General features: G+C 41.2%; 1 protein-coding gene across 2 annotated transcripts in view; it reads right to left on the bottom strand.

The window, feature by feature from the left end:
• SYNPO2 (synaptopodin 2) overlaps positions 1-27,241 on the bottom strand; it is a 207,406-nt gene that overhangs the window by 143,819 nt on the left and 36,346 nt on the right. The window contains exon 1 of one of the 2 annotated variants that reach the window (XM_021008280.2): positions 14,706-15,071. The exons of the other annotated variant lie outside the window; for it this stretch is intronic. The gene's annotated coding sequence lies outside the window, so the exon portion shown is untranslated. Of the gene's footprint in view, positions 1-14,705; positions 15,072-27,241 lie in introns of those variants that run through there. 2 annotated transcript variants of the gene reach the window in all.

Here is a 27,241-nt window from a genome sequence, read left to right as displayed (position 1 = left end):
AATAAAAGGTTTTATGCCTGTCACAGCTCTTCTGCCTCTGGTATAATGTGATGTGTTTCTAGCACAGAAAACAGGCTGCCCACTTATGTTCTATTATGGAAGTTCCAGAAGGCCCATTTGGGCCAGCTCTTTGGGTGTGTTGGCCTAATGGGTGAGGATGCACTTAGACAAAAAGGCTTTGTGGGATAGATGGTCTTCCTTTGGGCTCACATTCTGGGACTTCCCCCATAAATACCTTTCCTCAGTTAAGAAAACATTGCCTCTTTTCTTGAGCTGTGAAGTTTTTCAGCCAGTCAGTTGCTGGTCTCCTCAAACCCCTTCTCATTTCCAAGTTAGCCTGATAGAGATTTTGAACATATTTAAGAAATGTCTTTGATATTTTGAAAAAAAAAGATATGAAAATAAACCCTAGCCCAACAGGAAAATCAGATTTCACAGATGACACTCTGCTCGGCCCTGAGGGGCCACTCTCTGGAAAGCGACTTCTTACTCCACATGTCCAGCCTGCAGTATCAAAGGCTCCATGTTTTTCCATGCGTTCCTTCATTGCCTCTTACTGGTCTAGTCTCTCTGATAACATGGTCAATGAGATGGGAAGAAGAACTCTCTCCCCATCAAAAAAAAATTTCCTTTCCTGATCCTGGAATCCTCAGCTCCCAGATTTGGAGTCCTCTAAGATTAATTAGCTCCCTGTTTGATTTACTATTTTTATATATAGCTGAAAAGTGTGATAGGGCAGCTAGGTGGTAACAGTGGATAGAGTGCTGGTACTAAAACTAGGAAGACCTGAGTTCAAATCCGGCCTCTGACACTTAGTAGCTGTGTGACCCAGAGCATGTCACTTCACCCTATTTGTCTCAGTTTATTCATCTGTGAAATGAGCTGGAGAAGGAAATAACAAATGACTCGACAATCTTTGCCAAGAAAAAACCCAAAATGGGGTTGTAGAGTCTGAAAGGACTGAACATCAGCAATGAAAAGTGTGATTTGAGCTTTTAAACAGCCACCAGATGTTCTCAGTGTTGCATGTGCCACACATTGATCCTTTCCAATTAATGAAGGGCTTCACACACACACACACACACACACACACACACACACACACACACACACACACACCATGATGAGATTATAGGAAAATTCCTTGAATCCCAGAGAACTGGATTGACTGACTGGTTCAATTCATTTGTGCCTTCTGCGATTACATTTATTGGGATGGAGGTAGAAACCCCCATCCCAGCGTTTTGAGCAATGAGCCTCCCGTCCCTCAGGTGCTCAAATGGGATAGAAGGGAATGTCATTAGGAGGCTAGGCAGCCTGGAAGGAAATGTTGCTCTAAGGTTGTTGCCATGAATAGCTTTTAAAATAAGTATTATGGGAATGCAGGCAGCAAATAATAGGCTATAGCTAAGTGTGGTAGACCTAGGAAATGAAGGTGTAGACCCTGGAAATGAAGGCATGGACCCTAGAAATGAGGGCATAGACCCTAGAAATGAAGGCATAGTCCCTGAAAGTGAAGGCATAGACCCTAGAAATGAAAACCTAGACCCTGGAAATGAAGGTGTGGACCCTAGAAATGAAGGCATGGACCCTAGAAATGAGGGCATAGACCCTAGAAATGAAGGCATAGTCCCTGAAAGTGAAGGCATAGACCCTAGAAATGAAAACCTAGACCCTGGAAATGAAGGTGTGGACCCTAGAAATGAAGGCATGGACCCTAGAAATGAGGGCATAGACCCTAGAAATGAAGGCATGGACCCTAGAAATGAGGGCATAGACCCTGGAAATGAAAGCATGGTCCCTGAAAGTGAAGGCATAGACCCTGGAAATTAAGTAGACCCTGGAAATGAAGGCATGGACTCTAGAAATGAAGGTGTAGTCCCTGAAAGTGAAGGCATAGACCCTGGAAATTAAGTAGACCCTGGAAATGAAGGCATGGACTCTAGAAATGAAGGCATAGACCCTGGAAATTAAGTAGACCCTTGAAATGAAGACGTGGACCCTAGAAATGAAAACCTAGGCCCTGGAAATGAAGGCATGGACCCTAGAAATGAAGCCGTGGACTCCAGAAGTGGAGGCAACAGCCTTTGCATCCTGGCCTGAGGAGATCAGAATGCCCTTTTACCTGACCTTATGGGTTGAAGTGAGCTTATGCCTGATGTAATCCATTTCCCCATTCGGACCTACAGGAAATACTGCAAAGTTGACAGAGAAATTTATCGTGGGAAATGTATCATACACTGGGCTGTAATTTAATCTTTCTGACTGATGGCAAGTAAAAATGAAAGGAAGGAAGATGTCCACTAATCTGTTGGGAAGCTTTAAAAACAATAATTTGATGTGATGTGAAACAATGCATGTCCCTATACCACAATGAGTGGAAGTGGGAGTATATTGGATTTGTAATATGCTGGCTACATGGACACCACCCGGTCTCCCCTCAACAAATCATCACTTTGAGGAAATTGCCACTGCTCAATGTAAACAAACAAGTTGAGCTGAAAGCCTTGAGCAGACTCACTTCATGGCTGCCTGTGTGAGATGAGGAAATTACAGGCTCTTTGGGCCTTGATTTGCTCATCTCTGGAATGAGATTTATTGGCTTAATGGACATTTATCAAAGGTTGGTCACTCTTTCCAGTGGTAAGGATAGAGAGATAAAAAAGGAAACAGTCTTTGTCCTCAGAGAGATGAGTTTGCACAGCTTTACCTCACTTAAATCTATCTCGTTCACATCACCCTGTGATGGCATCAGTCTTCTTTAAGAATGAAGGACAAACAACAGTGGTCTATTGGGGAACAACATATACACGTATAAGTAAAAATGAAATCTATACAAAGTTGTATGGGAAGACACCCGGCTACTGGGGGCATGAGAGCTTTAAAGAAGCAAGGTCATCTGTGTATGGTCTCGGATGTGAGTTATTTGCATTGGGGGAGGGGGAAGGAGGTTTCTTCCAGAGAGCCCTTGACCCCTTGGACAAGCAGAATGTCAACAATATTCTTTAAAGACCTACTATGTGTCAGGTCAGTAACAACCTTCATCCCTGGCGCTTCACAAAGCATTACATTGTGTTCGTGCCTGATGGTAATAATAGCTAATAATTATTTATAGCATTTTGGCTTTCTTCAAGACTCAAGTCAAATCATCCCTTCCACACAAGGCATTCCTGACTCACTCAGCTGCTAACACCTTCCTCTCACAGATGCTTTCCATCTACTCTATATGGATCTTCCCCTACTAGAATATAAATGCCTCAAAGAGAGAGATTATCTTTGATTTCTGTATTTATATATCCAGTGCTTGGCACACTGTAGGTGCTAAAAAAAAATGACATTCATTCATTCATTCACTGAGGGATGCCCTGTAAAGCCTTCCAAAAGATGTCCTTCAGTTAGAGAAAGGTTGGTCTTGAAGAACGGCAGAACACAACACCTGCACCTCTGAGGAAATCAATAATTCCCAAGTCTGAGAAGACGTCTCAACTTTTAAGAGAGAAAGTCTGGAAACTGCTTCAGTTAAATGCCTCATTAGTAAGCCTGAGTGTGGAAGCTGTCTCGGCAGATGCAGCCCAAAGCAGCACAGTCTCTGTCATCTTCCTATCAGAGATCTGCAGGCTCCCCAGTAACCTTCCAGGAGGTAACTCCACACCGTGGTTACAAACACAGGCAAGAGACCACCTCTGCCTGGAATGACCAGGTCTGGCTGGAGAAGCAGAATGGTCCACTAATCTCAGGTCTGCTAACTGCCGTGTGTGTGACCCTGAACAAGTCATGTGCTCTCTCTCAGCCTCAGTGTCCCCATTTGTAAAATTAGGATAATAATAGTGCCTACCTCTCAAGGTTGTTGAGAGGAGGAAATGAAATAATCTAGCTAAAGTGCTTTGCAAGACTTCAAGTGTGATATAGCTAGCAAGTAAGAGCTAGCATTTTTGTAACACTTTACAAATATTGTCTCATTTGAGCCTAGGAGGTAAATGCTAATATTAACCCCATCTACAGATGAGAAAACTGAGACACACAGAGCCTAAGTGATATGCCCAGAACCATACAGCTAATAAGTGTCTGAGGCCAAATTTGAACTCAGGTCTTCCTGACTCCAAGCCCAGCACTCTATCCACTGAGTCACCAAGTTGCTATAGGAATATAAGCTATGATTATCATCATTATTATTACTATTATTACTATTATTATTATTATTATTATTATTATTATTATTGCTATCACTATTATGATCTTGGTCAATTTGCTTCCTCCCCTTTCTGGGACTCAGATTCTCATTTTCAAAATTAGAGGGTAAGACTAGAAGGCCACCGTGGTCCCTTAGACTTGGTCTCTGACCCAGTGAGAGTCTTACCCTCACTCTAGTACGTGCAGTAACCAATCAGAGCTGCCCCCAGCTCTACAGAACTTTCTGCAAGACATTCCCCCGTAATTTTCACGTAAGGCTTGGAGAGCAATTGTCATTCTGATTTTACAGCTGAAGAAACTGAGGCATGGAGAGATGCTCAGACATGCACTTTCCAGAAGACCATGAATGAGTGCTTTCATCTCTCTTCATGGGCACTAAGGCAGGATTCCTGTCTCCAAGTCAGGCATGTGGTCTGCTCCCCATCACTGGCCACCTTGCCCCACAACATACCACACACACACACACACACACACACACACACACACACACACACACACAAAACACAATGCCCAGTCATATAGTAGGCACTTAATAAATGCCTGTTGCCTTAAAAAATGCTTATTGACTGACATGCTTAAGAACCAGAAAGTCAGTAAAGCAGACCTTTTTGATCAGCTAAAATGTAGTTAACTATAAGAAATGACAAATATGATGAATACAGAGAAACATAGAAAGAGCTACACAGACTGATGCAGAGTGAAGTAAGAGAAGTAAGCAGAACCAAGAAAGCACACATATGATGATCACAATGATATACATGGGAAGGACCAGCACAGCCCAGTCAGATGGCAATGCGACCAGATAACCAGGAATGAGCAGGGTTCAGAAGAGGAGAGAGGAGAAGGTCTCCCACTCTCCATCTCCGTAGACATGCAGGCTGCTGGCTGTGGTACATTATGTGTACTTTTATATTTGTTTCAATAAATTGGTTGATTTTACTGATTGAATGTCTTTTCTAAAATGCTATTTATATTGCTCTTTGGGAGTGGGAAGATACTGAGAGAAATTATGGTGATATAAAAAACAAAAGAAATCAATAAAAATTTATTTCAAAAATGTAATCAAACATAAAATCCATGTCCATGCTAGAGATACCAACAGAACACACTCTTCTTTGTTGTTTTCATTCTGTTCTAGGACTTGTTAAATCAAATGTTCATAGGATTATGCTCTATAGACTTTGAGCTGGAAGGGGCCTTCCTGGCCACCCAGTCCAATCCCATCCCATCCCCAATTTGACAAATGAGGAAACTGAGGCATACTGACGTTGGGTGACTTGCCTAGGATCACAGAGGCAGTAAGTGTCTGAAGTGTGATATTAACACACATCCTTCTCTATCTATGTTTATCAAGAATAACATAAAGTTTCCTTCAGAGCTGCCCAACTCCATCCCTGTCCTTTATTTTGCTCCAAGACTATTCAAAGCCTATTTTGAACATAATTCTAATAAATTTGGCTATCCCGTTTCCCAGGCCACAGCTTATTAGAAGCAGGAAATTAGAAAGAAGCAGGGACAAGGCTGCCACATAAAGACACCTGGGGCCACAGCAGTGAGAGGTGACAGTGGTCAGTGTATCCATGAGGGCAGGGACCCAAAGTATTCAAGCACTGCCATCCTGGGGTGCAGAGTGTGGGGAGAAACAACCCAATGTGTTTCAACCGCAATGTCCAGAAATTACTGACCAGCAACTACCTCATGACCTTAAGTAAGGCACTTAACTAGTCTTTGCCTCAGTTTCCTCATCTGTAAAATGAAGAGGTGGATTCGATGGCCCCCAGGTGCCTTCTAGCTCCTATCATGGGAGCTGCTGCCTTTGGCCCCAACCAGCCTCATACCCAAGGACTTTTAAGATTTCTTACCAGAGTAGCAAGCCTTTTAGACCTTAGATCAAGATGCTACCTTCCTACCGCTGACATCTCCCAGGTCTGGAGCGGATGCTTCAAAGACCCCGAAATCACTTCTCCCTTTTTTTCCTGGCTGACTCAAACACAAATAAAGCAGCTCAGCCAGCCACACACACACACATACACACACACACACACACACACACATACACACACCAGGGCGGGCTCCAGGCCCCCTGTGGAGTGACACGATGCATTTCGTGCCCAGGTCCAAGCCGGCATCGGCCTCCCTGCCAGGGGTCTCTGTGCCAAGTGTAAGGTCAGCTGATGACAGTTATCTTTCTGACAAACCAAGCTCACTTGAAAAAAAATTCCTAAATAGGGCAAGAAGTTTACATGGACCATAACTACAAATGTTTCAAGGCTAAGAATATTTTTCTTTCCCTATTCTAGATTGTTAAGTCAAACATGTGTGTGTTTCAAGGACAGAATGTAGTTTCCCTCCAAGGGGGCTAATTTTGATTCTGTCCTCCATTTCACATAAATATTGAACAGAAGGCTGTAGGATCCTAGCACTAAAGCAGGGCTCTCTGGTTGAACCCCTCATTTTACAGATGAGGAAACTGAGGCCCAGAGAACCTAAGTAGGTGACCCGTGAAGTGTCCAAGGCAGGACTTGAACCCCATTCTTCCGACTCCAGAGGGAGTAGTCTTTTCACTGTACCAAGTCATTAGTTATTTAAAGCTGTGATACTAAGAGGCAAGTCAATACTGCCCACACTCCCACCTCCCACGGTAACTAGGACTTTGAGAAGTTACTGTTAAAGAAAGAGAGAGAGGAGAAGGAAGAAAGATCAAGTCATTCCATCAAAGCTGGAAGGTTAAAGAAGCAGATGCCATGTTCCTTCAAGTGAATTCCCATATCTAGAGCTGGCATTGACCTGAAGCCAAGGAGGTTTTCCATGTGTTTGGAATAAACAGCTCAGTGACTTCAATCACAAACATCTTCTTCTAACTTACCCCTCAAGAACAATGATAAAAGGGACTCTGTGGTCCTCATTGGAGCCAGGAATCACTCAGTGAGCCTTGCCAAGGGCATGGAGACTAACATGCTGCCTCTTCTGAAACCAAACATGACAATCAGAAAATGTCAGCTATGTAAGGGGCTTGGGGGACCTGAATCTGCCGGAGGTACAAGAAGCTTGTCAAGGATAGATGGGGAGTTATTTGGTAGATAATTATATTAGCCTATTGAAATATCTCTTGAATAATAGTAATACTGGGGGGGGGGAGTGAGGAGATATGTGTGGGGCAGTAGTATGCTTGTAAATGTTTAACAACAGGCTCTCTGGGGGGAGGAGAATGCACACAGGATACACCTTCAAGTTTAGTCTGCATCATTAATATTTTCTCCATCATTTTCTTAAGTCTAGACAATCAACAAAACAATGAATCAAGCCCTGATTTGTAGCTTTGGCCAATTTCCAAAGAAACTGCTCACCCTGAACATTTAACAATCAGCTCTCTCCAGAGCCTGAATGAGCTATCTCCAGCCCACTCCTGACTAACAGCTTATCTCTGTGAATCTGTCTTTGTGTCACTCTCAGTCAAATCCAAAGTGAGAAATAACCAGGAGGCAGAAAACTACATGTGAGTCTCTCTTTCAAAAACTACTCCAAAATCTGGAATGACTAGGCCCTCTTCCCCTACATTTCTTTTCATTAGTTCCCTTGATATTCTGGACCTTTTGTTCTTCCAAATGAATCTTGTTAGTATTTTTTCTAGCTCTATAAAGTAATTTTTTGGTAGTTTGGTATGGCACTGAATAAGTAAATTAGCTTAGACAGAATTGTCATTTTCATTATATTAGCTTGGCCTACCCATGAGCAGCTGATGTTTTTCCGATTATTTAGATCTGACCTTGTTTGTGTGGAAAGTGTTTTATAATTGTGTTCATAGAGTTCCTGGGTTTGTTTCTGTAGGTAGACTCCTGAATATTTTATAATGTCTACGGTAACTTTAAATGGAATTTCTCTTTCTATCTCTTGCTGTTGGGTTTTGTTGGTAATACAGAAAAATGCCAATGTGGGTTTATTTTATAGCCTGCAATTTTGCTAAAGTTGTTTATTATTTCAAGTAGTTTTTTACTTGATTCTCTAAGATTCTCTTAAGCATATCATCATGCCATCTGCAAAGAGTGATAGCTTTGTTTCTTCTTTGCCTACTCTAATACCTTCAATTTCTTTTCCTTCTCTTATTGCTAAAGCTAACATTTCCAGTACAATATTGTTCAGTGGAATAGGTTAGGTATGCAAGACACAGTAATCAATGACTATAGTAATCTACCATTTGATAAACCCAACAACCCCAGCTTCTGGGATAAGAACCCACTCTTTGACAAAAACTGTTGGGAAAACTGGAAAAGAGCATGGCAGAAACTAGGCATAGACCAACATCTCATACCATATACCAAAATTAAGTCAAAATCGGTTCATGATTTAGATATAAAGGCTGACACTATAAGCAAACTAGGAGAGCAAGGAATAGTTTACCTGTCAGATTTATGGAGAACAGAAGAATTCATGACCAAACAAGAGATAGAGAACATTATGAAATGCAACATGGATAACTTTGATTACATTAAATTGAAAAGTTTTTGCACAAACAAAGCCAATGCAACCAAGATTAGAAAGAAAGTAGAAAATTGGGAAAGAATTTTTACAACCAGCATCTCTGATAAGGGTCTCATTTCTAAAATATATAGAGAATTAAGTCAAATTTATAAGAATACAAGTCATTCCCCAATTGACAAATGGTCAAAGGATATAAGTAGGCAGTTTTCAGTGAAGAAATTAAAGACATCTATAGTAATATGAAAAAATGTCCTAAATCAAAATTGATTAGAGAAATGCAAATAAAAACACCTCTGAGGTACCACATCACACCTATCAGATTGGCTAACATGACAAAACAGAAAAATGATAAACGTTGGAGAAGATATGGGAAAATTGGAACTCTAGAGCATCGTTGGTGGAGTTGTGAAATGATCCAACTATCTTGGAGAGCAATTTGGAACCAGGCCTAAGGGACTATAAAAATGTGCATACCTTTTGACTCAGCAATAGCACTTCTAGGTCTGTATCCCAGAGAGATCATACAAATGGGAAAATGACCCACATACACGAAAGCATTTATAGCAGCTCTTTTTGTGGTGGCAAAGAATTGGAAATTGAGAGGATGCCCATCCATTGGGGAATGGCTGAGCAAGTTGTGGTATATGAATGTAATGGAATACTATTGTGCTACAACAAATGATGAACAGGCTGACTTCAGAAAAACCTGGAAAGACTTGTATGGCCTGATGCTGAGTGAAGTGAGCAGAACGAAGAGAACATTGTACACAATAACAGCCATGTTGTACAATGACTAACGTTGATAGATTTAGCCCTTCTCAGCAATGCCAGGATCTAAGACATCTCCAAAGGCCTCATGAAGGAAAATGCTATCCACATCCAGAAAAAGAACTATGGAGTTTGTATACATATCGAAGCATACTACTTGCTGGGGGTTTTTTTCTGTTGTGTTTTGTTTCCTTTTTCTGGTGGTTTCTCCTATTGGTTCTAATTCTTACTTGGAACACAACTAATGTGAAAATATGTTTAATAGAAATGTATATGTATAGCCTGTATCAGATTGCGCGATGTCTTGGGGAGGGAGAGGGAGAAAAATTTAAGACTCAAAAACTTGTGGAAGTGATTGTTGATAAATCAAAATAAATTAATAAAAAAAAAACTACCCCAAGGATATAACTTCTGCTTGGCAGAAGCAGAATCAAGCATCTCGCTAATTTATTTGACTGTGTTCTGATACACATTTAACAACTTTCTGATTCTCAGCAATGTTGCTCTGTGCCAAATACAGTTTTCTAGATGAAATCATAATCTCTTTATTTCGCAGCTCATGTGCATGTGCATTTCAAACTCCAGAGTTTATATACTTTCCCATTGAAATCTTTCCCCTCAGTCTTGATGCTGATTTTCTAGTCTTTAGAACCCTGCCCAGCTGCTACCTCATCATGGAGACTTCTCTCCACGCTTGGGCCTCCTCATCTTGGAATAGCCTTCCGCCCCAGGAACCTGCTCACCCTAGAATATCCCGACACAAGGCCCACCCCCCCTTCTCACATTGGAGAGTTCTTCCTGGAGGGACCCATGCCAACCTGCCTTAATTTCCCTCCCAGCCCTGCTCCTGGCTTTCCGGACTTCAACTGCTCCCCCAACCCCAACTGGGTACCTTCATCCTCCCCTTCCATTTCAGCTCTTTGGGTGCACTGTTCTCTCATTAGAATGTAAGCTCTGTGAGGCCAGGCACTATCTTTGTACTTGACTTTGTATCCCAGTCGGATGGTCTAGCAGAGGGATAAGATATCAGCAGAGATCACCACAATGCATAACCTTATGGGATCACTGAATTCCGTTGGAGTCCAAAACCATAATTTCATTGCTGTAAGGAACTCCTGGTGGGGAAACCCTATAGGGCTCACAAGTCTCAAGTCACATAATCTTGGTTGATCCTCACAAGGACCCTAGGAGATGTGTTGCAAGTATTCTTATGCACACACATCCCCTTCCCAGATGAATGAACAGGTTCGCCACACCGCTGGGAGATAGCAGAGCTGGGTCCTCTGACTCCAAGGGACTCAGCCAGAAATTACAGTCACCGGAAAGCATCTTGGTCGGGGCAAGGCTGAACTTGCTTTGTAAACATTCCTACTTCTGACAAGCAGGACTAGGATCAAAGCATCTTGGGAACCAAGTCTCTGTGCCCGTTCTCCACTAACACGCCACCTTGTGCCTGGTGAAACTGCTGACGTGTTAAAACTGTCTCATGCCGCAGCAACAAGCGTGTGGAACCAAACTCCAATCGAAATGGAGAACTCACATCATCAATTCTCTCGTTATCGTCATCAGCTGTACAACAGCTGAATGCGAGACAAGAGATGTGCGATGTGTGGTCAGCGGCATTTTTGTGCTTGAAACACATCACTGGCTGTAAGAATGATGGTTGTACTAATGATAGTAATAGCAATAATTGGGTAACAGAGCTTGAGGACTGGAAGGGCCCTGAGAGATTCTGTGGTACAGAGTCCTCCTTTCTGAGTCCGTGGATTTGTGATGGGATCTACCAGGTTCCCCTTCCCTCCCATTCACCATTTATTAGGTTAGTTTTTCCATGAAAGGTGACTAAGCTATCCCAGAGACTGAACTGGCTTAGGAGGCAAAGGCATAATCTGGACCTCCCTCCACACAGCTGCCTGGTGGCCCCTGCCTGTACTGCTGTGATTTTTTGTCTATTTAAGGGCATTAAGACATCCTTCACCATGAGTTGAGGCCCTTCAGACTTGGCTGATGTCCTAAGATCACAAGGGTTGCCACCCTCTATCCCACTGACCAAACACATGGCCTCTTTATGAAGGCCAGGGGAGCTGGTCTAACCAAGCTAAGTGTTGTGATATCCTTTCCTTGAGATAGCTGAGTGAATGTCCTTTTGTTAACTGTTAAATGACCTCCAAGTGTCTCATTTGGTTCTAACACTACACCTAAGATCACAGGGGACCAAGCTGAGTTGGGCCGTACCAAACCCCACCCAGGTGATGCCATCGTTGTTCCTCTCCAGACAAGAGTTATGAATCAAAGGACTCTAAGGTCTTTCCAGTTGCTAAAATAAAATACAAGCTTCTTATCCTGGCATCTCAACCACTCCGCAGTCTGGTTCCAAACTACCTCTCCAGACATTTCATGTTGCACTCCATTATGAATTCTATTTTCTATCTAAAATGACCCACTACCTATTCCTCAAACTCTACATTCCAGCTCTCACCTTTGTGAGTTCATACAGAGCACCCTCTTACCCAAGGAATTGGTAATGTAGAGGAGGTAGATGGCTGTAGGACAGTATGGAAATCTTCAATGTATTCTGATCCAAAGTGTCAAGGCTCTGACTGTGTCTGAAAATTCAATATCTTCCTCCTCTCATCCCAAAGGAAGAGAGGAGCAGTAATCTCATAAGAACTGAGGAATGAAGTATGGGTAGCTCTTCAAGTATGATTGCTCTCCAAACAACTGGAGATGGAGACAAAGGAGTTTCTAGGAGCATAGATGATAAAACCAGAGAGATAAAGGAGAGGATGAAAAACCATTACACTGATGGGTGACCAGGATCACTACTGCCACTGCTGCCCTGGTTTAGAGGTTGGGGGATAGGGAGAGACTAGGAAAAGTTCACGCCAATACAGAATGTTGGTGGCTGTCAGTGATGCTGAAATCAATGGAATTCCCTGCCCCTTCCTCTCTGTTCTTTTCCTTACTAAGGCTGTCAGCTAAGCCTATACCTCATTCCTCATTTCTTTAAAAGTGTTCACTTTATGGATTTGCCATGCATTCTCAAAAGAAAGCAGTTTCTCTAATGATGATTAGAGACAAGGAAGGATAATTCCTTGTGTGGGTCTGTCCTTGGGGAGTAAAAGCAGCTGCCTAGGAGGATACGGTCATCCAAGGCACAAAGAGAGCTAGGGAGGTTCTGTTTCTAATCTCTGGGATTGTCCCCAGCTGGGAACTCTCATTAAAAAAAGAAATTTTATTGACATATATTATTATAGCTCTCTGAAAGTAGGGAAAAGACTGAATTAATCGTGACTCATGGTTAGACACAAATGAATCATCAGTGTTATAGTGGACAGAGATTTTGGTAAGGAAAAAAGGAGAAAGAAATGGCCTGGCACCACTCCTCCCCCTCTTTTGTTCTATCCTTAAGCAGGTTCAAGGGAATATCTACCCATGCAGAGTGAAACTCATGGCATTGGATAGAGAGAAAGTAACACTCTGAAGGGAGGCACTGGAAAGAGTGATTTTACCCAAACAAAGATGGCAGCCAGAAAGAGAGAATAGCTCTTTTTCCTTTTCAGCCAAATGCCTCCTGCCCCTCACTGTCATTAAGCACACAAGCCATCCCCTCATGCTTGTAACAGGGGGAAGAGTAAGTATTTCAATAGTGTTTACTATGTTCCAGGCATTTGACCAAAGTAAGCACTTTACAAATATTACCTCATTTGAGCCTCACAACAACCTTGGCAGGTGCTAATATTATCCCCACTCCACAGTTGAAGGAAACTGAGACAGACAGAGGTAAAGTGACTTCTCGAGAGTCACAAAGCCGGTAGATGTCTACAATCCAATTTTACTTCACGTCTTTATGACTCTAGGACCAGAGCTCTATCCACTGAGTTGTAAAGCCTCATCTCTACCTCATCTTTACCTTTCTGAATCCTGAGCTTCCTTCAAGGCTCAGCTGCCACCACCTTGAGTGATGCCTGATCTCTGGAGATATTAGTTCTGTCTTCTTCATCAAATATTCCTTAGTCTGATCTCTCTCATTCTTCCTTTAATCACTGTTTTGTATCAAATCTATGTGTGAGAATGTGTTGTATTCTCCAAATAGAATGTGAGCTCCATGAGGGCAGGGATTGTTGAGTTTTTACACTATTATCCCCACTTCCCATGGCAGAGCCTGGCACGTAGTGGGACTGCCTTATACATACTTTAGAAATTTAATTGAATGCTGCCTTCCAATCTCTTCCCCCTCAGAAAACTGAATGGTTTGCATTTGGAACCTACTGGCTAAACCAGGCTCCCTCTAGGCAACATTGCAGAAAGACTCTGCGGTGCACATGGGAATGCTGTGTAGCCTGGCTCTTCTTCATAGCACACCTCCACACGATCTGTCTCTCAAACCTGTATTGGTTCAATTCAATTTACCAAGTATGCATTAAGCACTTTCTATGACCTAGACACTGCTGGGCGCAGGGGATACAAAGACAAAAAGCAGAAAAGACCCTGCCCCCAAGGAGTTTACTCTCTACTGGTCAGAAATAAAAGAACAAATAACACATTGTATAGGGCACATGTTTCAGTACATTTTGGGGGACAGGGTTTGCATGGGGAAGGACATTGAACTTGTCATGTCCAATGACCCCGGCCTAGAGTGTCTATTATTTATTAACTGTTTCCTATAGTGCTTTGGAGAGAAAGTGGAGAAAGCAAAACACACTCACATGCTTATACACATACATGCACACATGTACACATATGCACACCATGAAGTTAAAGAGCATACTGCTGGTTGACCCTGCAACCTGAGTTCAAATCTGGCTTCAGACACTTAGTAGCTGTGTGACCCTGGGCAAGTCACTTAACCTCTATTTGCCTTAATCCACTGGAGAAGGAAATGGCAAAACCACTTTGGTATCCTTGCCAAGAAAACCCCATGGACAGTACTAGCTGCTATAGTCCACAGGGTCATGAAGAGTTAGACATGACTGAACAACAGATATATCTTAATAACCTTTCCTTTGTGCTTTGTAAGGTGTTCTCATTTATATATACTGGGACACACACACACACACATACACACACACATACACACACACCCCAATACGGAGAAGGGACAAGCCCATGTATGGGGATTTGCATCAGGGAAACTGGGCCTGAAGCCTGGCTCAGCCACTGACCACGGGTCAGTCCTTGAGGCCTTCATTTCACTTAAGGGCCTTTCTAGTCTCAATTACAAACAGCTCTCCCACTTTCTACCTGTGTGACCTAAGACAAGTCACCTTTTTCTCTGGACGTCACTTTCCCCATTTGTAGCATGAAGAGGCTGGACATGCTGCCCTGTGGGGTCCTTTCCAGGTCTGCATCAATGATCCCAGCTCTCAAATTCAGGGATCCCATGAAAGCAAGAAGCTGGTCCCAATTCCAATTCAATTTTCATTTCCAGAATTTGAGCCAACCCATTTTCACTGGGCTCCACGCCCTGAAAATTGTTCTGCGTGCTCCGTTGGTATCCAGGGTTCCTCTTACAAAAATGGCTTTCAGCTTGTTCAGGTTTAAAAATAAAGCATGAGTTGGTGGGCAATGAGAGGTGCAGAAATGAGGGACCCGGCTCTTTGCTCTCTCATGGACAATACTCCTTGGATCATGAGGCCAAATAGCAGGAGGCAGGCAATGTGGCAGGGGCTGCCCTTGGGGCTTGGGGAGCTGGGGAGGAGGCACCCTGCTGGATGGGCTCCTCTCCTAGTCATGCGCTTCTGTTGATAACAAGCTGTCACCTCCTCTCACCTGATGATGGTGATTTTATGTAACATTTCTATTTTTATACGGCTGAAAATAAATTGTTGGTCTTGCCATGTCTGCTTCTTCCATCATTGTAAAGAATGGTCCTGAGCGATGTTATTTTTTATGTTTGTTTTAATAAGTGTTGTTGATGCTTTCTGTTTTTCCGTAACTGTCATTTGTGGAAATAATCAGTGTTTTCCCTCCCCCTCCCCCTGCAATTTAACTAATCCCTAAAATAAAGAAAAAGAGTTAAGCAAAAAATGCGACACAGTGGCCTAGCCTGACAACGTATGCAACGCTCTGCTGTAGTAGTCCCCCACTTCTCTGTCATGAGAAGGCAGGCATATGGAATTGTCCATTCTCCAGGGCCATCATCTGTTTTTCCGGCTATGCTGATTTTGGCTCCCTCTGAGTGGCCTTGTCCCTTCCATAGCTCAACTCCTCATTTGTAATATTCTTTGGCTTTGCTCCTTTCTTCACCAGTTTAAAAAAAATCTCCCCATGAGAATTGTCTGAATTCCTCCTATCCCTCCTTTCTTATGGCACAGATCATAGATTCAGGGCTGGAGGGGACCTCAGGGGTTACCTAGCCCAACTAGTCCTTCCTTTTCCAGATGAAAGTGAGGCCCCGAGAAGGCAAGTAGCTTACCCAAGGTCACCACGCGAGTGTCACCAAGATGACGTGAGAGTGCTCTGACTTCACACACGGGACTTTGTCCTCTTCCAAATGCAAGTAAAGAGTATAAGATGACCCAATCCCAAACGGCACAAGAAAGTGTTATATGTCTTGTAATGTAGCTTTTAATACCTCCAATAAACACCACTGGGCTTTTTTTTAAGGTAGGGACTGGAAAGAAGAATATCTTGAAAAAGAAATTAATAATGTTAGGTTATCTGGGCAACTCATGAGAAAGCGTTAAGAGGAGAAATGAGAGAACATTTCTTTAATTTAGGTGCCATAAGCAATGACAAATGATAGGAATAGTCAATATTGAGAATACAAAAAGATATATGTATTAACGTACTATTTGTGGAATTTTCAACCTCATTGAAAGCAATTTGGAATCATGCTAAGAAAGTGGCAAGAATGTCCATGCTGCTCGATCTAGAGATTCCATTGCAATTCATATATCCCAAAGACACCAATGGAAAAAGAAAGACTTCATATTGACCTAAGTATTTGTAGCAACATTTTGGGAAGGAGCCAAGAAGTAGAAACAGCTAGGGATGGCTAAACAAACTGTGGTATATTCATATAATGGAATGTAGCTGTGCTGTAAGAAACAATGTTATGCTCAATAAAGAAAAGCATGGGAAGATTTTTATGAGCTGACGCAAAGCGAAGTAAGCAGAACCAAGAAAAAACACTTAATGATTACAACAATAGCAAAGGAAGAAATAATCAAGAATGGCTATAATGAGATTATAATGAATAAGCATGGCCCCAAAGAAGAATAAGAGAAGGCACCTCCCTCTTTTCTTTTCAAAAGTGGAAGACTATGCTGGGGAACAGACAATGTCGTAATTTTTTCCAAGTGTTGATTAGTTTTGCTGAACTGCTTTTCCTGTCTTGTAAAAACTATGTTTTACAGGATGACCCTCGAAGAGAGAAAAGGAGGAAGTGATACATTAGGAAATGTAGATGACATAAAAACAAAAGATATCAATAAGTACTTTTAAGCAGGGTGTCACAAGTGAAGGTTAGACAAACAAGTAGATGGGCTGCAGGAAAGAGAAGATAATTAATAAGCCACACTCTTAGGTGGTTGATTGGTATGACACTGAATCCATAAATTAATTTAGGTAGTATTATCATTCTTATTATTTTAGTATCACCCAACCATGAACAATTAAATCTCTTTGTAATTATTTGTTTTTATGTATGTAAAGATTGTTGAGTTGTTTTTATATAATTTCTGTATTTCTTTTGGTAGAGGTACTCCCAGATATTTTGTTCATATTCTAATTATTTTGAAGAAAATTTCTTTTTCTAACTCGTCCTAAATCTTCCTGCTAGGTTCTGTTGGCAATACACAGAAAGGCTGACGATTATTGTGATTTCATTTTATAGCTTGCTACCTGTTTTCTAAGTCAACTATCATATCACCTGTAGAGTGATAATTTTGCTTCTTCTTTGTCTAAGCAAATTTCCTCAATTTCTTTCTTTTTCTTGTCTTATTACCATATTTAACATTTCTAGAATTATATCAAATAATAGTGAAGATAATAAACATCCTTGCTACACCTATGATCTAAATGGAAAGGCCTGTAGAGTTAATCCCTTACAGATTATACTAGCTCTTGGTTTTGGCTAGACATATTAAGAAACTTCCATGTTTTCCTAAAACCAATTTGTATTAACTCTGCATTCCTGGCATAAATCCAATCTTTACATAGTGCATACTTTTCAAAATATACTGCTAAAGTCTATTTACTAATGCTAGATTCAATATTTTTGCATTGGTATTCACTAGAGAGGGGGGCCTATAATTCACTTTCTTTGCTTTATCTCTCCCTAGTTTAAGTATCTGGACAATATTTGTCTCATAAAAGGAGTTTGCTCAAATCCATCCTTCCTTATTTTTGCAAACAACTCATGTAGTATTTGAATCAGTTGTTCTATGAGTGTTTGAAAGAATTCACTTGTAAATCCTTCTGTACTTGAACTTTTTGTCTTTGGGAGTTTATTTATGATTTGTTTCCAAGACTAGATTATTTACATTCTTTATTTCTAGTTCAGTTAATCTGGAATACTTTATCTGTGTGTATACACATATATAATACAGATATAGATATATAGATAGATATTCATCCATTTTATTTAAGCTAGTAATTCTACTATTTATTGTTTTGAAAAACAATTTCCAATAATTTTATTTATTTCCTCTTCATCTGTTGTAAATTCTCCTTTTTTCATTTTTATAATTTAGATTTCCTTTCTTCTTTGGATCAAATTAGATAGCTGTCTCATTCAAAGAATTAGTTTCTAGTTTTATTTCTTAGTTCAATTATTTTATTTTAATTTTTCTCTAATTTTTTCAGAATAAAAACTTTTATCAGACTTTTGATTCTTGTCATGGGGGAGGATTTTTTTTGTTTTCTTGCTTTTTAGTTTTTTTTTTTTTAGTATCCAGTCCAAATCATTGTCCCCCCCTTTTTTTCTCATTTATTGATGAAACGGTTTAGAGATTTTTTAAAAATATACTAAGAATTTCTTTCTCTATGTCCCAAGTTTTGTTATATTGTCTAACTCTCATTTTCTTTAATGAAATGGTCTAGTTTCTATGTATTGTTATTTGACCCATATATTCTTTGATTTTTCCTAAAAACTAACATGATTGATAAACCATTAGTTATATTCTACTACATTTCTGTACTCTCAAAAAACCAACCAACTATTCATGTTGTCATGGGAGGGGGACGGTACATCATGGCAAAGTAAAAGAATGTAGGAATGTTAGCCAGTCTGGTGGGCAGTAGGTACTCCGTGCCAAGACATTGCTATGATAGTTGTGAAGACCTGCCAGGAAGCCTAAAATGGGTGCTGGTGTTACTGCTGTGTATCCCAGCTGCCTTATTGAAATTGTTTCTATGAATCTAAGAAGGAGATGGGGTAGCATCTGGTTATTGGCTGACTTTACTTGAAACCATGTAACGATCAGCTTGCCACAGGGAATAGCCTTCATATTCTGGTGCCACCTGAAGGCAAAAGACAGCACAATCCATCAGAAACCTACTTCAGTGCAACTAGCCCTGAGCACTAAATTAGGCAAACCACAAATGTACATGAAACTGACTGAAGACATGAACACTTTCATTATTCAGTACTGTATCATAACAAAACTGGAAAAAGATCTCACCAGCAAAGTCTTTATACTACTATCTATCAATGATACCTTTAGCTATAAATCACATAACCACAGATTACCAACCAGTGCAGGGCAATCATTAAAAAAATTAATTTAATTTTTTTCAAAAGCGTTCATCCCTAAGCCTAGATTAAACAACATATGAAATCAAGAATCAGGGAGCCACCAAAATCTGAAGATGCAAAAGGAGGATATCCTAAAATCGCAGAAAATCTCTACTTGAAGAAATTAGTCCTAGAATTAAATGGATAACCAAAAGCACTGGTATTTCAGACTATTTTAAAAAGGAGATGGGTGTACTTAGACTGGAATTCCAAAAGTCTTTATGGAGTATGATGGCATGAGCCCACTAGCAGATCAATTATACCAACACAGACATTCCCCAAAGCTGGTGTTTGCTATCTATCACTCTCATTAACAAAACACATTCTCCCACGGTATTGGACAGAAAGTCTGTTAAAAAAAAAAAAAAAAGAAAAATTCAGGACCTGCACACAACAGTATATATGACAATGTTTATTGAAATAATAATAACCATGGAAGGAAAGGTGGAGCCATCAGGGAATACTGCTAAGACAGGATGTCAAACACCACCATGGCAGAAGCAACTTGAGAGAGCTATATCTAGGTCCCAGTCCCATGAAGTGGTCACATTATTAGAATTCAACTACATGTTTCCACTGGGCTGGAACCAATGAGCATGTTTTCTACAATTATTACTTTGAATAGTACCAATTCAAATACAAAACCCCTTAGTAGGATTCATTACTGTCACTAATTGGAACCTGCCTATATTGAAGAGCTGTGGATTGGCATTGACAGATTACATGAACACTAGCTCAGTGGTATCAAGCTCAAACAGAAGTAAATGACCTGGGGGAGGGGGAAAAGGTGGAGGGAGCAGCTACATGGTGCAGTAGATAGAGCACTGGCCCTGGAATCGGGAGAACCTGAATTCAAATCTGGCCTCAGACACTTACCAGACCTAGGCAAGTCACTTATCCCCAGTTGCCTCTTTAAAAATAAATAAAAAGCACATGGATTTTTTTTATGGGGCAGCTAGATGGCACAGTGGATAAAGCACTGGCCCTGCATTCAGGAGGATTTGAGTTCATCTCTAGCCTCAGACACATAACGCTAACTAACTGTGTGATCCTGGGCAAGTCACTTCACCCCATTGCCTCACCCCCCAAAAAAAAATCAAGCATGTTTATGCATTTCTTTTTTATGAATACATCAACACATTAGCATCAGATAGGAACCATATTTTAATCTGATTGGGAGTGTCCTGGCTCTCATGCAGCCCGCAGGCCACATGTTTGATGCCTCTGATCGAGCTAGTAGCTACAACAGAAAACTTGCCCACCACGTTATCTAATTAATGGTAAAAACGTGGAACTGTGCCAAAAGGAACCCAGAAAACAAAAGCAAATCAAAATTCTTGATTACTTTAACCAGCAACTGAAAGTGAAAGTCCAAAGGTCAATGTGATACAAGGAGCCCGAACAGGTCAAACGGCAAATGAAATATTCAACATCAATTCAAAACTTTACTGCGAAGACTCTAAAGGGACGCAAAGTGAGAGAACCACTGGAAGAGGAAGATGAGGAAAAGTTCTGGTCATCATTGTAGTCGCAAGAACAGTAATTATAGATGTACATAATTTACCAATAAATTTGTAAAACTTACCCATAAATTTATATTTCTACATTTATAAATTTATAAACAAATAGTGCTTTAAGCTTTGCAGGGTGCTTTACAAATATTTTCTCATTTTCTCATTTCCACTGTTGAACACAAGGAAAACAAAAGCTGGGTCAAATAAGAAACAGAAAGCTTGCACCACGTTAATACAGTGGCAGAAAGTTGTCCACAAGTCTAGCTGCTAGAAATTGTTTCTGTGTCTAATTTCTAATTATTTTATTTTAAACTTTCTCTAATTTTTTCAGAATTTAACTTTTTTTTAGACTTTCTTTTCTTGTCATGGGGAAGGGTGAGGGACCAAGTCTAGCTGCCCACAAAATTGGAAAGCAGCCAGGTCAGAAAAGATCCATGACTATTGGTTCAGATATTGCATGACATTGGAGGAACTGCTCACAGGCACCATCCTCTCAGGTTCAGACTGGATCCCACCTTTCTTAATAATAGGCATCATATATCAACTACCCAAAAAGGAGAACACTAGTGATTACTCCAAAAACAGGTGAATGATGTGTTTATATCATTTATAGAAAGTATTCACAGCTTCTATTACTAGAAAAACCTCTGTAAACACAAGGGGAAATGTGTGTGTGTGTGTGTGTGTGTGTGTGTGTGAAGGAACAAATAGGCTTTTCCAAAAAGCCCTGGGGTATAAAGAGTTCTTGCTTTTTATTATTTTATTTTTATTTTTATTGATTCAGTGCTTATTTGAAAAACTGACCAAAAGGCAGTGCACCATTTATGTTGTCTTTATCGACTATCATAAAGACTTTGACTCAGTTACCCACTCTTGGCTTATTCACATACTGCAAACATATTAAACAAGCCCAAGTTTGGTGAGAATGAAAACGTATCTGATATGCACTGGTCTCTGTAAGACACATCACCAAAAGAATAATGTTAAGATCACATAATATAAATTGTGGCAATATTCATGGAGATACTCTTAAGCCCATTATGATTTTGCCAAGCCCTAAATCCATCATCATTTCTTCTAAATAAAACTAAGCACGGCTTCCAAGGTAAAGAAGAGGACAACCAAAATGTCTTGTATCTATATCTGTTCTGTGACCAGTCCACATTTACCAAAGGCATTTATCACCGCATAAGGTGGGACCCTTTTCTGATAACAACAGTTCTAGGAATATAAGCAGAACGCAACAAAAACAGTGATGGAAGAAACACTGCAGAGCAATACTTTTTCGAGAAAGGACCTTGTTGGGACCTGTTAGGGGACAACTTGGACATGAGCCATCCCTAAAGTTTATCTAAGAGGTTGTCTCCAGGACTCCAGGAATGAAACAATGATCCAGAAAGTGCATTGATGGGATACAGAGGAAAAAGCCTGATTCCCTTCGATTAGGAGCCAATCTCCCCCAGGACAGAACTCATTCCATTTAAGCTCAAAGCTAGGGTCTCTAGTGGGTGGGGGTGTCCCCTAGGTAGTGTCACTCCTCCTCTACCGCATCTGATTTTCAAAATGACCCTGTGAAGCAAGAAATGGAAATACTATTATCTTCATTTTATATTTGAAGAAATGGAGACTCAGAGAGGTCAAATAATTTGCCTGAGGTCACAAGTTATAAATAGGGGAGCTAAGGAAAGAAGTCCAAACTCCTGATCCCAAACCCTGGGCTTTTTCCACTACCCATGCTATTTCTTGGTAATGATTGTTGCCATGCCCACTGCACCCATGATGTGGGTGGTTTGAGAGGATTCTGGCACAATGAACTTATCAACATGGGGCTCCAAAACAAGTGAGTGAATCCTATTTAGACATTTGAAACAATGAGAAGTCACTTAAGAAATTAGCAAAATGCCTCTTACTGAAGTATACCTAATACATAATTAGAGATTGATGTGGTGGGAATCTGATTTCACATTACACATATATACTCACATTCTCACACACAATAGTTACATACACAGTCACACACAGTTACACACACATTCTCTCTGTCTCTCTGACTCTGTCTCTGTCTTTCTCTATCTCTGTCCCTTTTGTCTTTGTCTGTGTCTGTGTGTGTATCACACACACACACACACACACACACACATACAGAATTTTCCAGGTAAATTGTCTTCCTTGATGTTCATATATGACACACATCATCTCCATTTTACAGATGAGGAAACTGAGGCAAACAGAGGTTAAGTGACTTGCCCAGGGTCATATACCAGGAAGTGATTTGAACTCAAGTATTCCTGTCTCCACGTGCTGTCTAGCTGCCTAAATATACAGAAAGACTTGTTGTTTGTCCTTCGTGTTCGAAGAAGACCATGATATCAGGAAGGTGATTCGATGACAAGCAATTGAATTGGATTTAAGTGAGGGAGGGCTGTGCACAGTCACCAGCCTCACTTTCTCCTCCAGAGCCGTCTGGGTCCAGTAGCCGAACATAGATCAGGACAGCTAGAGATGGCCCTGCATTAGAGACTAGCTTTATTCCAGAAGGCCATTCTCCATGACTCGGTGAGAACAATTCCGGTTTGTCTGGCATGGCTGGAATTCTCATGATTTACAATTGCAAACATCAAGGAGCTATTCACTCCCTCAAGATCCCTTCCTGAAGTCCCCAAGTACTAGTCCTCACCCCAAAATGACTTTTTCTTTACTTTGTCTATAGTTTGCATTTATTATTGAGTGATCATGTTATATGTTCCTGTAGAATGTAAGCCTCTTGCAGGTAGGTACTGTTTAGTTTTTTTTTCCCTTCATATCTCCATCCTCACATGGTGCCTGGCAGGTGCCTTGTAAGCATTTAAAATGTTTGTTGATTGATTGATTGTGTCCACCCAGATCTAGGGCTTTACTCACCAGTAATTAACGCAGAATAAACGCTGATTGAATGTCAGGCAGCAAAGGTTACAGTCTATCTAGTGCTCAGCACATAGCTGGTGCTTAACAAATGTTTGTTAACTCACCAGTATCTGCAGCAGGGAGCTACTAGGGGTCTTTGAAGAATGATGGGACCAGATCTATACAGAATAAAGCTTATTCTGGAAACACAAGAAGGGACAGATAAGAAGAATGTGAGAGAGACAGAAACACCAGCTAGGACCTGCAATGGTCGAGGAGGGCAGCAACTGGGGGCCTGTCCAAGGTGGAATCGATGGCAATTAGGAAAGGCAGGGACAGCTAGAAGTGAGTATTGGAGGTGGAAGTGGTGACAGAGTGGACATGAGGGGGTAGGAGAGGCAGAGGTCAGTCAGAGAAGAGGAGTCCTCTGGAGAGACAATCAGGTCTCTGAAGTTTCTGCACAACTCCACGGAAGTCTGGTAGCTCGTTCAGCTGCCGCCTTTTCACCTTCCTGTAGAAAGGCATAGAGTCAGGATCTGAGGTCCTGGGTTTAAATCCCAGTTCTGCTATTTACTACCTGTTCAGTGTCAGCAAAGTCCTCGGGCCTCAGTTTCCTCAAATGTAAAACAAGAGGGATGGACTAAAGCAATGTGATCAAACTCAAATAGAAATGGATCCCTGAGGCCACATATTGGTTTAGAAAACCACAAATTAACATCATCTATGGTTTATTATATTTTTATTTTGTTAAACATTTCCAAATTATATTTTAATCTGGTTTAGGACACACTGGGAACACACTGAAGTAGATGACCTCCAAGCTCCCATCCAGCCCTGAATCTGATCTCTGATCCCCATGATTCTGTGACCCTTTATCTAGGTTTCCTGTGTATGTCTCCTCAAGGAGGCAGCCATGAACTAGAGGGGCCTGACATCCCCATTGCTGCCCCTTAAAATGAACTCAACTCATGTAGGAACAAGAAGGGGCCCTGTTTTGGTTTTTTGAGGGGGTTAAGAATTCAATTAATGCTGACCTCAGTTGGAGGAATTTGAATTTTCATGCAATTTATGCCTCAACACAGCTGTAATCAATGGAGTCATCAGATTCTACCCATCTGTCAGCAGGTTGAAGATCAGAATGGAGGAGCCAGCACCCAGGGGCTCTGTGTGGGCAGGAGGCACAAACCAGTGTCAGGGGTGCAGACACATGTATATGAACAGCCAGCTTGTCTGTCATGGGCATACCCTTACTCCTGGAGTCTGCAGCCTCAAGGAAGATTTCTCATATTTCCCCAAGTATGGAGATGGAGAATTTCCAGAGGACGATCTCTCAGCATGGCTCTAATGAGAAAAGAAGCCATTCATGGAAATTAATTTGACACTGGCTTATGTCATATATCTTATATATTGAAGTTACAAATTCTGGATGGTGTTCAGCCATTGGGATTATGAATTAATTCTATTATTCCATTCCATTTTATTTTATTTTTATTTGTGTTTTTGTAAAGTTGTATTAGATGCCTTTTGTTTTTACATCAGGATAATTTCTGGAAATACCACTCTCCCAAGCCTCTCCCAAACAGCCTTCCTATAAGACCATAGGACCAAAACTTCTGAGAGGGAAGGGACCCTGAAAGGCCACTGGATCTATACACCTGATTTCACACATGAGGCACAGAAAGGTTAAGTGCTTGCCCAGAGTTACATAGCTAAGTAAATATGTGAGGCAAGACTTCACCCAGGTATTCCTGACTCCCAGTGCAGTGGCCAAGCCAACCTGCCTAGCATCTCTTGCCAATTCTCATTAATACCACCCTAGTATCTACCTTCCTACGTCCCAACTCTGGGTACTGTCCAGATTGTCGCTGTTCTGCATTGTCACTCTGCCCTTGGACCTCCCACCTGGAACAGATGACTTCCTCTCACTAAGGGCAGTGAGGAGCTCTCTTATTGCATCTTATTTGCCTAAGGGTGGTCTCATTAATCTTGGATTTCCTCTCTGTAGCCTTCCAAGTTTGAAGACCATAGGTAGTGCCTTGAGATCACAGCTTTAGAGATGGAAGGATCAGAACTGAGGTAGCTCCTCCAGCTCCAATGCCATGTTCTTTCCACTGTAATGTTCTGCCTCTTTTGCTTCTCCTTAAGAAACAAAATCAAATTGAATAGAATCATTACTTCTTATAGAACAGGGACAGGAGCTAAGATTTCATTGATATAAAAAATATCTGCTATTAATGCAGGGCAGTATGTTTTCTGTGATCTAGAGTCTTAGATTATTGTCCAGAGCACTGAGAGGTTATGTTAGGGGCAGGCAGCTAGGTAGCTCAGTGGATAGAGCACCAGGGCTGGAGTCAGGAAGACCTGACTTCAAATCCAGCCTCTGATATTTAGCAGGAAGACCCTGGGAAAGTCATTTATCCTTTCTCAGCCTCATTTTCCTCATCTGTAAAACTGAGCTGATAATAGCACCTACCTCTCAGGCTGGTAAATATTTATCATCTCGCTCTCTAGGGAAAAAACACGCATGACACATCTTGAAGTGGAATCTGTGTTAGCAATATTGTCTTCGTCACTTTCTTAAGTCTAGACACCCAACAAAACAACAAATCAAGCCCTGATCTGCCAGTTTCCAACACTGAAAATTTAACTATCAGCTCTCTAGAGCTACCAAGGGCTGTCTCCAGCACACCCCTGCTGCCGGGGTGGTTGTAAAATGAGCCTCTGCTTGTAAAACACTTCACAAAAGTGAAAGTGCTAAATTAAATGTTCATTATTATTATTAAACTGATCCATCCTAGGCTAAACAGCCAGTGTGTGTCTGAAGTGGGACTTGAACCCAGATCTCTGGGTTCTAAGTTCTCTGTTTTCTGTCCATACCATGCTGCCCCTGACAGGTTCCCATAACAAATCTTTGTCATCGGTCCTTAGCAGCTGTCTCCAGCCTCAGCTCCTTCCGAGCTGGAGGACTCGTGCTCTGACAGGTTCTTCTTTTCAGTCATCCGCAGCTCCCTTCCCTTGCTTCTGTCCCCCCGCACATTTCTGTTTGAAATCGAAGTTAGTCCATAATGCTCCTCCCCAGGCACACTGATCGAGTTAGCCAGATTGGAATAATCTCTGTGTCTTCAGAACATGCTCCATGGGAGACTCGAATCCCTCTTGAGCCAATTTCCTCTGCAAAATATGAGGCCATTGGATCTTGTCTGGCCTTTCTCTGAACCCTTGGAAATTTGCTCTCTCAAAATCCTTTGCACATGAATCTAATCACATGGGTGAATGCTTTGGGCAATGGATCACAAACACGGCACAAAGGCTTCAGATTACTTGTCTTTGTGCCCCCGACACATAATCCGGTACCTGACATACACAAGCAGGTGCTTAATACATGCTTGTTCATTTATTGGGGAGTTCTTTGTGTATGTCTTTGAGAACTCTCAGCCCAAAGCAGAGCAACTGGTGGATTCTTGGCTGGCCTTAATGATAATTTTATTCTTAGAAAGGTGGAGGAAGCAACAGAAGGGAAGTAACATGATGAGTGGAAAGAACAGTGGAGTCAGAGTTGTAGTTCTAGAGCTAGAATTGTGTCATTGTTGTTCAGTCACTTTCAGTCCTTTCTGACTTTTTATGATCTCATTTGGGTTTTCTTTTTTTTTTTTTGGTTGAGATA

The sequence above is a fragment of the Phascolarctos cinereus genome, unplaced genomic scaffold, assembly GCF_003287225.1.
Source record: "Phascolarctos cinereus isolate Bilbo 61053 unplaced genomic scaffold, phaCin_HiC Scaffold_9;HRSCAF=440, whole genome shotgun sequence".
In the NCBI taxonomy this organism is placed as follows: domain Eukaryota; kingdom Metazoa; phylum Chordata; class Mammalia; order Diprotodontia; family Phascolarctidae; genus Phascolarctos; species Phascolarctos cinereus.
This window is presented reverse-complemented; position numbering and strand designations above follow the sequence as displayed.